Source organism: Mobula birostris, chromosome 1, assembly GCF_030028105.1.
Source record: "Mobula birostris isolate sMobBir1 chromosome 1, sMobBir1.hap1, whole genome shotgun sequence".
NCBI lineage: Eukaryota > Metazoa > Chordata > Chondrichthyes > Myliobatiformes > Myliobatidae > Mobula > Mobula birostris.
This window is the reverse complement of record NC_092370.1, coordinates 86,101,665-86,115,435: the sequence shown is the minus strand read 5'-3', so window position 1 is coordinate 86,115,435 and position 13,771 is coordinate 86,101,665. Positions and strand designations below refer to the sequence as shown.

The window sequence follows — 13,771 nt, the reverse complement described above, 5'->3', positions numbered from 1 at the left end:
GGACCTTCCCCTTCACCGGGATCCCCCTGCCCCGGTGAGCCCTCTGGCTCGGGTTCTGCCTCCACCCTCTCCTCCCCCAATGCCGGCTGCAATACAGGCGGCTCTGCAACACCCTCCCTCGGTCCCCCTGACTCAGTGATGGAAGGGCCAAGAGTCTCTTCTCCCCGCACCGGGGAATCAGCGAACGGAAGCAGGTACCACACGTCCGAATCATCATCTTCCGATGACGTATCCCTTCTCGAGGTGGGGACCGGCCCCGTTTTCTTCGCAGCGGCCTCTTCCCGCGCCCCGCGCCCTCGCAGAGTCCTCGTACTAGGAGTAAACTCCCATTCGGACTCTAGGTCCATCTTCACCTCTCGACCCAGAGGCAACAGGTGGTTCCGATGGAGTACCTTGACAGGCCCCTGCCCGCCCTCAGGTCTCACCCGGTAAACCGGGAGATTCGGCATCTGACTCTCCACCACATATGGGGTGGCTGCCCAACGGTCCGCCAACTTGTGCTTACCCTGTAGTCCTAAATTCCGGATGAGGACTCGGTCTCCCGGCAATAGCTGGACGAACTTTACCTTCTGATCATACCTCCTTTTATTCCGCTGGTTCTGCTTGGTGGCTGCCGCCTCAGCCAACTCGTACGCCCTTTTCAACTCTCTCCTCATATCGGACACGTACTTCAGACATGGCTTCGAAGGTATTTCCCCCGCTTCAGTCCCAAAACACAGATCAATGGGCAACCTCGCTTCCCGTCCGAACATCAGATAGTAGGGCGAGTACCCCGTAGCATCATTGCGAGTACAATTGTAACAATGAACCAAATGGGCGATGTGCTGACTCCACTTACTCTTCCGTCCAATCTCCAAGGTGCCGAGCATGTCCAGCAGGGTCCGGTTAAACCTCTCGGGCTGAGGATCACCCTGAGGGTGATAGGGGGTGGTTCTGGACTTTTCAACCCCAAGCATATCCAGCAATTCATGGATAAGCCTGCTCTCGAAGTCCCGTCCCTGATCACTGTGGATCCGCCGGGGAAGGCCATAATGAACAAAGTACTTCTCCCATAACACCTTCGCCACTGTAGTCGCTTTCTGATCCTTAGTAGGAAAAGCCTGCGCATATCTAGTGTAGTGATCCGTGAGGACCAAAACATTCGCGGTATTGCTGGTGTCCGGCTCAATAGACAGGAAATCCATACACACCAGGTCCATGGGTCCTGCACTCTGCAAGTGGGATAACGGAGCCGCCTGCGCAGGCAAGGTCTTCCTCCTGACGCAACGGCTACAGGTCTTACAGTATTCTTCCACCTCCCCCCTCATCCGGGGCCAGTAAAACCGGTCCTTGACTAATCCATAGGTCTTCTCTACCCCTAAGTGCCCGGAATCATCATGTAGAGCCTGAAGCACAGCCTTTCGATACTTCTCGGGCATGACCAGCTGCCAGCGCCGGGGGTGGTCCGGAGGCGAAGTGACTCGGTACAGGACGTGGTTCTTCAGCTTCAACCGGGGCCACTCCTTCAGTAGTAGAGGAACGGAGGCATGTTTCGCCTTCTCCACCTGCCCCATATCACCCTGGCTAACCGCGTACCAGATAGTGCCAAGACTTGGGTCATCACGCTGAGCCGCCTGTACTTCCTGGTGACTCAACTCCGGCAGCTGCCGGTTCCTCAGAGCAGTCACATTACAGTAACCAGTGGGCAGCGCGTCACCGTCAGCCCCCAGTTGATCTACTGCCCGATCCGTTCCCATCTGTGCTCCTACTTCCCCGTCGCTCCCAACTTGACACATGGCCTTTACTCCCTGGGCAGGGACACTCTTCCACTCCTCGGCCGTGCCCGACTCGTCGTGCGCCCGACGAGACAGGGCATCTGCATCGATGTTCCGACTCCCCGGGCGGTACTTCAGGCTGAACTCATAGGCAGACAAGGCTGCTACCCACCGGTGCCCAGTAGCGTCCAGCTTCGCCGAAGTCAGGATATAAGTGAGGGGGTTGTTATCAGTTCTCACTTCAAACTGGGCCCCGTATAGGTAGTCACTCAACTTGTCTACCACCGCCCATTTCAATGCCAAGAACTCCAGCTTGTGAGTGGGATAGTTTCTCTCAGATGGCGACAAGCTCCGACTGACAAACGCCACTGGCCTCAATCCGTTTCCCTGTTCCTGGTACAGAACAGCCCCAAGACCCTCGTGACTGGCATCAGTGTGTAGAACATACGGCTTCCGGGGATCAGCAAAAGCCAACACTGGGGCCTGTGTCAGCGCCCTTTTTAGAGATTGGAACGCCTCCTCACATTGAGCATCCCACCTCACTCCAAAAGGCTCCCCCGGGTTCAAGTATCCTCCTACCTCCGACCCTCGGTCTCCCTTCCTCCTCCTCCCCCCCATAGGTGGATAGCCACACAACAGCTGGTTCAATGGATGACTCATTTTCGCATATCCTTTCACGAATCGCCGGTAATATCCGCAAAACCCCAAAAACGAGCGTAAGGCGCTCACCTTCTGAGGTCTCGGCCAGGTGGTGACTGCGGCTATCTTATCCGGATCGGTGGCCACTCCATTTCGCGAGATTATGTGCCCAACATAACTGACTGACGTCTTACAGAACTGGCATTTATCCAGGGAAAGTTTTAACCCTTCCTCTTTCAGCCGACTCAGCACCTTCAGCCCTTCTCGCCAGGGAGATAATGGCAGCCGTTAACTCCGCAGTCTCCTCAAGCCCATGGGGGCGAGGCCTGGCCAAACCTTCCCACTCCGCACCTCTACCTCTTGCTACGGGCACCCGGCCGGGGGCCTCAACTAGCTCCTCCGGCACCTCCTCACTTGCGTCCTCGGGGAGGGTATGGAGACCCCACGGCCCCGCCTCCCCCTGGACATGGACTGTCGCTGGTAATTCTAAAGCCATGACGTCGGCACTCGCCCACACCAACATCCAGCAAGCCTCCAGTTCTTTCCCACCCCTTCTAGCTACAAGTTCTACCTGCCCGATACCTTTAATCAAACTCAACCCTCGCACCAGTACCTCTGCCGGAATGCGATAATCGACCCCGCTTACCACACACGCATGATTCACCGGTACCTCCTCCATTTCACACCAACTTACAATCTTATCTCGCTCCATCTTCACACCACTTACCGCAACCACAAGTACAACTTTCCCGAAAAAAAAATCCAAATCCCTGACGGTAGCCCCCACTTGTAACGTTCCGTTATTTTGGCTCGTGTATGTCTAGGGGAAATCCCGCCCAGCACCTGCTTCAGCAGTCCCCTCAGGGTCAATCGTCGCCCGAATCAATCACAAACATCAATCATCAGCCAGCACACCCAGTAAATTTTAACACATACACTTTATAGATATTACTAATTCTAGGGCATTAATATACATGTGATACAGAGAGGAAAGTAATGAAAAAAAAGGCGCCAACACTTATTCAAAGTCCAAGTTCTTCGCGCGCTACCGTTGGAGCTCAAGTTCGACGTCAGACGACCACCCGAATTCCGTCGACCCACGGCTCGGGACCACCCGAAGTGATCGACCGGAGCCTCTCCGCACGTCCGCCGTCCTCCTCGTCTCTCCTCCCGACTCCCCGCCAAAACTCAGTCCACAGTCATATCATACAGCATGGCATCCGAAAACAAAACGATACATAACCACCCATTGGCTAATAGCACCCTCTTATCACCCTCTAAACCACAATAAACTGCTAGCGCAAACTCTCTGCAGCGTTAAAACACAACAAAGCCGCATTCCACAGATTAACATAACAAAAATCGCCATTTTAAATGTAACAAAAGAAAGACCCCGTACACAGGATTAAAGGTTTTATGTTTGAATGCACACAGTATACGGAATAAAGATGATGATCTTGTAGCGCAGTTTGAGATTGGCAGATATGACATTGTGGGCATCACTGAATCATGGCTGAAAGCTGGGAGCTTAATCTCCAAGGATACACGTTGTATCAAAGGGACAGGCAGGTTAGCAGAGGGGATGTGTGGTTCTGTTGGTTAAAAAAAAAATCCCTAGAAAGAGGTGACATGAGATTGGAAGTCGTAAAATCCTTATGGGTAGAGTTAAGAAGTGAAGCAATAAAAAAACCCTGATAGGAGTTATATAAAGGCCTCTGACCAGTAGCCAGAATTACAGCGGGAGATAGAAAAGGTTTGTCAAAAGGGCAATGTTACGATAGACATGGGGATTTCAATATGCTGGTAGACTGGAAAATCAGGTTGGTGCTGAAACCCAAGAGAGAGAATTTGTAGAATGCCCACAAGATAGCTTTCCAGAGCAGCTTGTAGTTGAGTCCTTTAGGGGATCAACTATTCTGGATTAGGTGTTGTGTAATGAACCAGATTTGATTAGGGAGCTGAAGGTGACGGAACCCTTAGGAGCCAGTGATCATATGATAGAATGCACCCTGTAGTTTGAGGGGAGTCAGATGTATCGGTACTACAATGGATAAACTGAATTACAGAGGTATGAGAGAGGAGCTGGCCAAGGTTGACTAGAAGGGGATACTAGCCTGGATGACAGCAGAGCGGCCATGGCTGTAGTTTTTGGGAGCAATTTGGAAGACGCAGGATAGATACATCCCACAGAGTAAGTGTTCTAAACACAAACAAGAGAAAATCTGGAGATGCTGGAAATCCAAGCAACACACACAAGATGAAGAGTCTCAGTTCGAAACATCAACTGTACACTATTCTACAGATGGCACCTTGCCTGCTGCGTTCCTCCAGCATTGTAGGTGTATTGCTAAGTATTCTAAAGGCAGGATGATACAACCATGGCTGACAAGGGAAGTCAAAGCCAACATAAAAACAAAAGAAAGGGCATATAATAGAGCAAAAATTCGTTGGAAGTTAGAGGATTGGGAAAAGTAAAAACCAACGGAAGCCAACTAAAAAAGCCATGGGGGGGAAACGGGGAGAGATGAAATATAAAGAGTTAAAGTGGGGTGACAGAAGACATTGGATTGATGAAACTTGGCACAGGAGAGGTGGTAATGGGGGACAAAGAAATACAGATGAACTGAATAAGTATTTTGCATCAGTATTCACTGTGAAAGACACACTAGTAGTATGCTGGCGTGCCAGGGTGTAGAAATCAGTGTAGTTGCTATTACTAGGGAGAAGGTGCTTTGGAAGTTGAATGGTCTGAGGGTAGATAAGTCACCTGGACCTGATGGAGTACACCCCAAGGTTCTGAAGGGATTGTGCAGGCATTAGTAATGATCTTTCAAGAACCACTTGATCCTAGAATGGCTCTGGAAGAATAGAAAATTGCAGATGCCACTCTACTCGTCATGGACGGAGGAAGTCAGAAGAAAGGAAAATATATGCCAGTCAGCCTGACCTCAGTGGTTGGAAAGATGTTGCAGTCAATTAAGGATGTGTTTTCAGGGTATTTGGAGACACATGATAAAATAGGCCAAAGTCAGCATGGTTTGCTTAAGGGAAAATGTTGCCCGACAAATCTGTTGGAATTCTTTGAGGAAATAACAAACAGGATAGACAAAGGAGAATCGTCGATGTTGTATACTTGGATTTTCAGAAGGCCTTTGACACGATGGCACATGTTAGGCTGCTTAACAAGAGCCCATAGTATTATAGAAAAGATACTAGCACAGATAAGAGTATTGGTTGACTGGCAGGAGGCAAAAGGTGGGGATAAAGGGAACCTTTTTTTAATTGGCTGCCTCTGACTAAAGGTCTTCTAGAGGGTCAGTGTTAGGACCGCTTTTTTTTAACGTTACATGTCAATGATTTGGATGATGGAATTGATGGATTTGTGGCCACGTTTGCAGACATTAGGAAGATAGGTGGAGGGGTAAGAGATGTCGAAGCAAGTAGCTGAAGAAGTGAGCAGAAGAATTTGGGTCGAAAAAGTCATTTTTTAAAAAAAATTGCTCGGGGAGAAGGGTCTGCACTGCGCAGGCGCGTGACGTAGCGCGCCAAGGTTTAAAAACCAGACCACCATATACAGCGGCCATCATCGGAGTGGACTGAGTCAGAGTGGGGCGGCTTTGGCTCAAACAGGCTTAGGCGAGAACAGGTAGAGGCCAGGGTAGGTTCTGGTAAGTTTTTTTTTGTTCAGATTGTCTAGCGTAGAGAGAATGCCAGGCAGGATGTTGGAATGCTCCTCTTGCAGGATGTGGGAAGTCAGGGAGCCCTCCGGTGTCCCTGACAACGACACCTGCAGGAAGTGCATCCAGCTGCAGCTCCTGACAAACCGCGTTAGGGAACTGGAGCAGGAGCTGGATGACCTGCGGATCATTCGGGAGAATGAGGAGATTATAGATCGTAGCTACAGGGAGGTAGTTACGCCAAAGGAGCAGAGGACAGGAAATTGGGTCACTGTCAGGTGAGGGAAGGGGAAAGGGCAGGCAGAGCAGGGTTCCCCTGTGGCCATTCCCCTCAACAACAAGTATACCGCATTGGATACTGTTGGGGGGGATGACTTACCTGGGACTAGCTGCAGTAGCCAGATCTCTGGCACTGGGTCTGGCTCTGCAGTGCAGAAGGGAGGGGGGAAAAAAGAGGAGAGCAGTAGTGATAGGGGACTTGATAGTTAGAGGTGCAGATAGGAGGTTCTGTGGTCGTGACAGAGAATCCAGGATGGTTTGTTGCCTCCCTGGTGCCAGGGTCAAGGATGTCTCTGAAGTGGGAGGGTGATCAGCCAGATGTCGTGGTGCACATCGGTACCAATGGCATAGCAAGGAAGAGTGAGGAGGTCCTGGAGAGTGAGTATAGAGAGCTTGGTAGGAAGTTGAAAAGCAGGACCTCGAGGGTGGTAATCTCAGGATTGCTACCTGTGCTACATGCCAGTGAGGATGAACAAGTGGCTGAGGAACTGGTGTAGGGAGCAGGGTTTCAGATTTCAGGATAATTGGGACCTCTTCTGGGGCAGGTGGGACCTGTACAAGAGAGATGGGTTACACTTGAACTACAGGGGGACCAATATCCTTTCAGGGAGGTTTGTTAATGCTATTGGGGGGGCTTTAAACTAGACTTGCAGGGGGATGGGAACCACAGTACCAGAGCTGACAGTGTGGCTGGGGTGAAAATAAATGAGGTTAAAAGTTCAAGCAAATCCACTAATAGAAGGGTTGTGAGTGGTGGTAAAAATCTTCTGAGGTGTATATATTTCAATGCTAGGAGTATTGTGGGGAAGGCGGATGAGTTAAGGGTGTGGATTGACACGTGGAATTATGACGTTGTAGCAATTAGTGAAACTTGGCTACAGGAGGGGCAGGACTGGCAGCTTAATATTCCAGGGTTCCGATGTTTCAGATGTGATCGAGGCAGAGGAATGAAAGGTGGGGGAATGGCATTGCTTGTTAGGGAAAATATTACAGTAGTGCTCAGGCAGGACAGATTAGAGGGCTTGTCTACTGAGTCCTTGTGGGTGGAGCTGAGAAACAGGAAAGGTATGGCCACATTAGTGGGATTGTATTACAGACCACCCAATAGTCAAAGAGAATTGGAAGTGCAAATCTGCAGAGAGATAGCAGGAAACTGCAGGAAACATAAAGTTGTGGTGGTAGGGGATTTTAATTTTCCATATATTGATTGGGTCTCCCATACTGTTAGGGGTCCAGATGGTTTAGAGTTTGTAAAATGTGTTCAGGAAAGTTTTCTAAATCAATATATAGAGGGACCAACTAGAGGGGATGCAATATTGGATCTCCTGATAGGAAACAAGTTAGGACAACTGACAGAAGTCTGTGTAGGGGAGCACTTTGGTTCCAGTGATCATAACACCATTAGTTTCAACTTGATCATGGACAAGGATAGATCTGGTCCTAGGGTTGAGGTTCTAACTGGAAGGCGGCCAAATTTGAAGAAATGAGAAAGGATCTAAAAGGCGTGGATTGGGACAGGTTGTTCTCTGGCATGGATGTGATCGGTAGGTGGGAAGCCTTCAAAGCAGAAATTTTTAGAGTGCAGAATTTCTATGTTCCTGTCAGGATTAAAGGCAAGGTGAATAGGAATAAGGAACCTTGGTTCTCAAGGGATATTGCAACTCTGATAAAGAAGAAGAGGGAGTTGTATGACGTGTATAGGAAGCAGGGAGTAAATAAGGTGCTTGAGGAGTATAAGAAGTGCAAAAAAATACTTAAGAAAGAAATCAGGAAGGCTAAAAGAAGACATGAGGTTGCCTTGGCAGTCAAAGTGAAGGATAATCCAAAGAGCTTTTACAGGTATATTAAGAGCAAAAGGATTGTTAGGGATAAAGTTGGTCCTCTTGAAGATCAGAGTGGTCGGCTATGTGCGGAACCAAAGGAAATGGGGGAGATCTTAAATAGGTTTTTTGCGTCTGTGTTTACTAAGGAAACTGGCATGAAGTCTATGGAATTAAGGGAAACAAGTAGTGAGATCATGGAAACTGTACAGATCGAAAAGGAGGACGTGCTTGCTGTCTTGAGGAAAATTAAAGTGGATAAATCCCCGGGACCTGACAGGGTGTTCCCTCGGACCTTGAAGGAGACTAGTGTTGAAATTGCAGGGGCCCTGGCTGAAATATTTAAAATGTCGCTGTCTACAGGTGAGGTGCCGGAGGATTGGACAGTGGCTCATGTTATTCCGTTGTTTATAAAAGGATCGAAAAGTAACCTGGGAAATTATAGGCCAGTAAGTTTAACGTCGGTAGTAGGTAAGTTATTGGAGGGAGTACTAAGAGACAGAATCTACAAGCATTTGGATAGACTGGGACTTATTAGGGAGAGTCAACATGGCTTTGTGCGTGGTAGGTCATGTTTGACCAATCTACTGGAGTTTTTCGAGGAGGTTACCAGGAAAGTGGATGAAGGGAAGGCAGTGGATATTGTCTACATGGACTTCAGTAAGGCCTTTGACAAGGTCCCGCATGGGAGGTTAGTTAGGAAAATTCAGTCGCTAGGTGTACATGGAGAGGTGGTAAATTGGATTAGACATTGGCTCGATGGAGGAAGCCAGAGAGTGGTGGTAGAGAATTGCTTCTCTGAGTGGAGGCCTGTGACTAGTGGTGTGCCACAGGGATTAGTGCTGGATCCATTGTTATTTGTCATCGATATCATTGATCTGGATGATAATGTGGTAAATTGGATCAGCAAGTTTGCTGATGATACAAAGATTGGAGGTGTAGTAGACAGTGTGGAAGGTTTTCAGAGCCTGCAGAGGGACTTGGACCAACTGGAAAAATGGGCTGAAAAATGGCAGATGGAGTTTAATACTGACAAGTGTGAGGTATTGCACGTTGGAAGGACAAACCAACGTAGAACATACAGGGTTAATGGTAAGGCACCGAGGAGTGCAGTGGAACAGAGGGATCTGGGAATACAGATACAAAATTCCCTAAAAGTGGCGTCACAGGTAGATAGGGTCGTAAAGAGAGCTTTTGGTACATTGGCCTTTACTGATCAAAGTATTGAGTATAAGAGCTGGAGTGTTATGATGAGGTTGTATAAGGCATTGGTGAGGCCGAATCTGGAGTATTGTGTTCAGTTTTGGTCACCAAATTACAGGAAGGATATAAATAAGGTTGAAAGAGTGAAGAGAAGGTTTACAAGGATGTTGCCGGGACTTGAGAAACTCAGTTACAGAGAAAGGTTGAATAGGTTGGGACTTTATTCCCTGGAGCGTAGAAGAATGAGGGGAGATTTGATAGAGGTATATAAAATTATAATGGGTATAGATAGAGTGAATGCAAGCAGGCTTTTTCCACTGAGGCAAAGGGAGAAAAAAAACCAGAGGACATGGGTTTAGGGTGAGGGGCGAAAAGTTTAAAGGGAACATTAGGGGGGGCTTCTTCACACAGAGAGTGGTGGGAGTATGGAATGAGCTGCCAGATGAGGTGGTAAATGCGGGTTCTTTTTTAACATTTAAGAATAAATTGGACAGATACATGGATGGGAGGTGTATGGAGGGATATGGTCCATATGCAGGTCAGTGGGACTAGGCAGAAAATGGTTCGGCACAGCCAAGAAGGGCCAAAAGGCCTGTTTCTGTGCTGTAGTTTCTATGGTTTCTATGTTGAGGAAGCACAGAGGCTGCAGAAGGTCTTGGATAGATTAGGAAAATGGACTAAGTAGTGGCTAATGGAATAGTGTCGGGAAGTACATGGTCATACACTTTGGTAGATGGAATAAAAGCATCGACTATTTTCTTAATAGGGTGAAAATTCAAAAATCCAACATGCAAAGGGACTTGGGAGTCATCGTGCAGGATTCCTTAAAGGTTAATTTGCAGGTTGAGTCGGTGGTGAGGAAGACAAATCCATGTTAGCATTCATTTCGAGAGGACTGGAATATAAAAGCAAAGGAGGGGACTTCCGGGTCATCAAGGGAATGGCGGCATAAGGAAAAGGTCTCTCGACAAAAAAGAAGGTAAACTGCCCCATAATCGAATTTAGACAAATACTTAATATTGCATAACTATATTAATAAAAGGGGCAAGGATGATGTCTAAGAACAAGATTAATAAGTCCGCTCCGAAGGCTGATAAACATAAAGAGACGCAGCAAGGCGACGGGCCTAGCTCCCCCACGGCAAGCCAGGACGGAGATAATGAGGGGGAATCGGTGACTCTGTCCTTGATTCTCGGAGATTCGCGAGTTCCGACAAGATAACAGCAAACAGCTGGAAGATATTAAAGGAGAAATAGTAAAAACTAACTCGCGGATAGATGAAGCCGAAGCGAGGATAGTTGGAATTGAAGAGAAGCTACAAAACGCAGAGGAGGTGATAGCAGAAATGCTGAAGCTGCAGGACCAGCTCCAGTGGAAACTAATAGATCAAGAAGGCCGCTCGAGAAGGGAAAATGTGAGGATTTACGGAGTTCCCGAAGGAACTAAAGGTAAACCCGGATTGATGATTCCCTTCGTGGAGAAGCTACTTAGAGAAAACCTTGATATACCAGCCGCAAAAGACCTACAGATAGAAAGAGCTCACCGCGCGTTGGCACCACAGCCTCCAGCAGGTGCCCAGCCCAGATCGATTCTGGTCAGATTTCTCAGTTACAGAACGAAGGAAGAGGTGCTTAAAAGGGCATGGCAAAAGAAAGGTTTCATGTGGAACAACTGTAAAATCAGCTTAGACCACGACTACGCACCGGGGATTCTTGCCAGACGGAAGGAATATACGGAAACACGGAGAGTCCTGAAGGAAAACAACATCAGATTCCAGACCCTGTATCCAGCTCAGCTGAGAGTCTTTTACGACGAAGGGACAAAAACTTACGCTACGGTGGAGGAGGCAACATTGGACCTGGCGGACTGGGGACTACCTATTAAAGTTATCACCCAACCGGAGTCGCTACTGGAGAGGATTCGGCAGAAGTCGTGGCAGTTAGTGCGGCGAGGACGCTCCACACAAACCAGAGTGTCAAACTACAAGGAAAAGCTGCAAATATTCAGACGCGAATGTACAGAGAACACAGGTTAATTAAGAGAAATAACTGAAGAGAGTAAATCGGACTTAAAGGTAAAATGAAAACTGGTAACTGAAAATAAACTAGACGGAATAACTTGAATGATAGCAATATGGTCGAGACATAAATAGGAGAAAATTCTCTATGATTATTCAAACTGCTGAGGGCCCTCTAACACAGGGTGAAGGTAGAGGTTATCCCTCTGAACTGAGGCGGGTCGGTGCTCAGGCCTCACTGTGGGAAGTCGGGAAAAATTTTCAAATGTTGCTCGTTCAAAAATGTCTAGGGTGTGGTTATATGTCTTGGTTTACTGTTGAGAAGGGATTGCTTACTGTTTGGTTAGAAAAGGAGAGTGTTTTTTTTTCTACTAGAGAAAAATGCAAACTGAATTGGTAAAAATAATTTCCTATAATGTTAATGGGGTTTTGAATCCAATTAAAAGAAATAAGATTATGTCTAAATTGAAAAAAGAGAGGGCACAAATAGCTTTCCTCCAGGAAACACATATGAGCCAATCTGAACATGGAAAATTAAAAAGAATGGGCTTTAAGCATGTATTTTATTCATCATATAAATTGACTCACAAAAGAGGGGTAGCTACTTTAATATCAAGTACTCTTAATTATGAACATATTTCAGAGACTAGAGACAAAGAAGGACGGTTCGTAAAAATCACAGGAAGAATAGAAGGTACAGAAATAACATTGCTGAATGTTTATGCTCCTCCAGGTTGTGAATGGTCATTTTATAGACACATTTTTGACCTAATGGTCAGTTCTCAAGGGGTAGTAATTTGTGGAGGGGATTTTAATATTAGATTAAATCCTATATTAGATTCTTCAAGAATAGTTACTCAGAATAAACCTCTGACTCTGAAAGTGAATTCATTGATGGAGGAGTTGGGAATTATAGATGTCTGGAGGGAATTACACCTTACTAGTAAAGATTATACATATTACTCTTTCCCTCATTCAGCCTATTCAAGGATAGACTATTTCTTTATCTTTAATACAGATAGACTCAGGATAAAAAACTGTAATATTGCAACAATTGATCTGTCGGATCATAGCCCAGTCTCTATGTCTCTAATCCTGGAAAGGAAAATGAGGAAAACACTATGGAGGCGAAACTCACATATACTCAATAACCCGAAAGTAATGGAGAGATTAAGGGGAGAGTGCGGCTCCAAGGAGGCAAATCATTTTCATATTTTTTGGGATTGCCCTAAATTAAGTCTATTTTGGGAAGGTATTCATAGAACATTAGTTAAGGTACTTAGGTCCCAGATACCTCTGAACTTTGAGACGCTCTATTTGGGGCATGTATTGTTTCTTGAACAGAAGGAAGATATAAAGTTGCTGCAGGCCCTCTTAGCAGCAAGTAAGAAATCAATCACTAGAAAATGGCTAAATCCAATACCACCTACATTAGAAGATTGGTACGAAATTATCTTGGAAATATTTAAAATGGAAAAGTTGACTTACTCCCTGAGAACGCAAAAAGAAAAATTTTACCAAATCTGGAATAAATGGATTGAATATATAACCCCAATGTGAGCAGACTTTAGATGACTCTCCTAATGATTTATACTGCTCTTCTCATCAACACAGTAATATTGCTAACGTAAGCACCCCTAGTCTAAATGTTTGTTTTTTTTGTTTTCTTTTGGAAAATAGAGAATTAACACAAGTAAAGGGAAAGATTTGGGAAAGGGATAAAAAAAATGAAAAAATTAAGTAAATAAGTACATAGGGATTGGATAATTATGTCTGCGGGCAGGAGCAAGCATGAACAAATTAGGATATAAACACCTACAATGGTTGATACATAGGCTTATATACAACATTTTGGACCAGTGGAAATGGTCCAGAAGGGTTATATGGAAACTATTATTACCATTTTTCTTAACAACTAATTCCATTACTTAGCCTAATAGGTTAGATTTACCACAGTACATAATTATCTATTTAAATGTTTATTTTCCTTTTATATCATCTCAATGTGTACTTAAGAATGTATAAATAATTGTAGTTTTATACATATAAAAAAATGGAAAAGGTTATATGTGTGAAAAAAGTACATGATATTTGTGAATTCCTTATCCAAATAAAAAGAAAATTAAAAAAAAAGGAATATAAAAGCAAGGATGTAATGCTGAGGGTTTAAGGCACTAGTGAGGTCTCATTTGGAGTACTGCGAGCAGTTTCTTATTTAAGAAAGGACATACTGACATTGGAGGGGTTTCAGAAAAGGTTCACGAGAATGATTCTGGGAATGAAGTCTCATCGTATGAAGAGCGATTGAAGGCTCTGGGCCTTTACTTACTGGAATTTCAAAGAATGAGGGGTGGGGAGGGCAAGAATCTCACTGAAACCTCT

The 13,771-nt window shown here is 46.0% G+C and overlaps 1 protein-coding gene across 10 annotated transcripts in view; it reads right to left on the bottom strand.

The window, feature by feature from the left end:
• The window catches only part of cep192 (centrosomal protein 192), a 228,056-nt gene that overhangs the window by 17,213 nt on the left and 197,072 nt on the right, over nt 1-13,771 (bottom strand). The window lies entirely within an intron of this gene.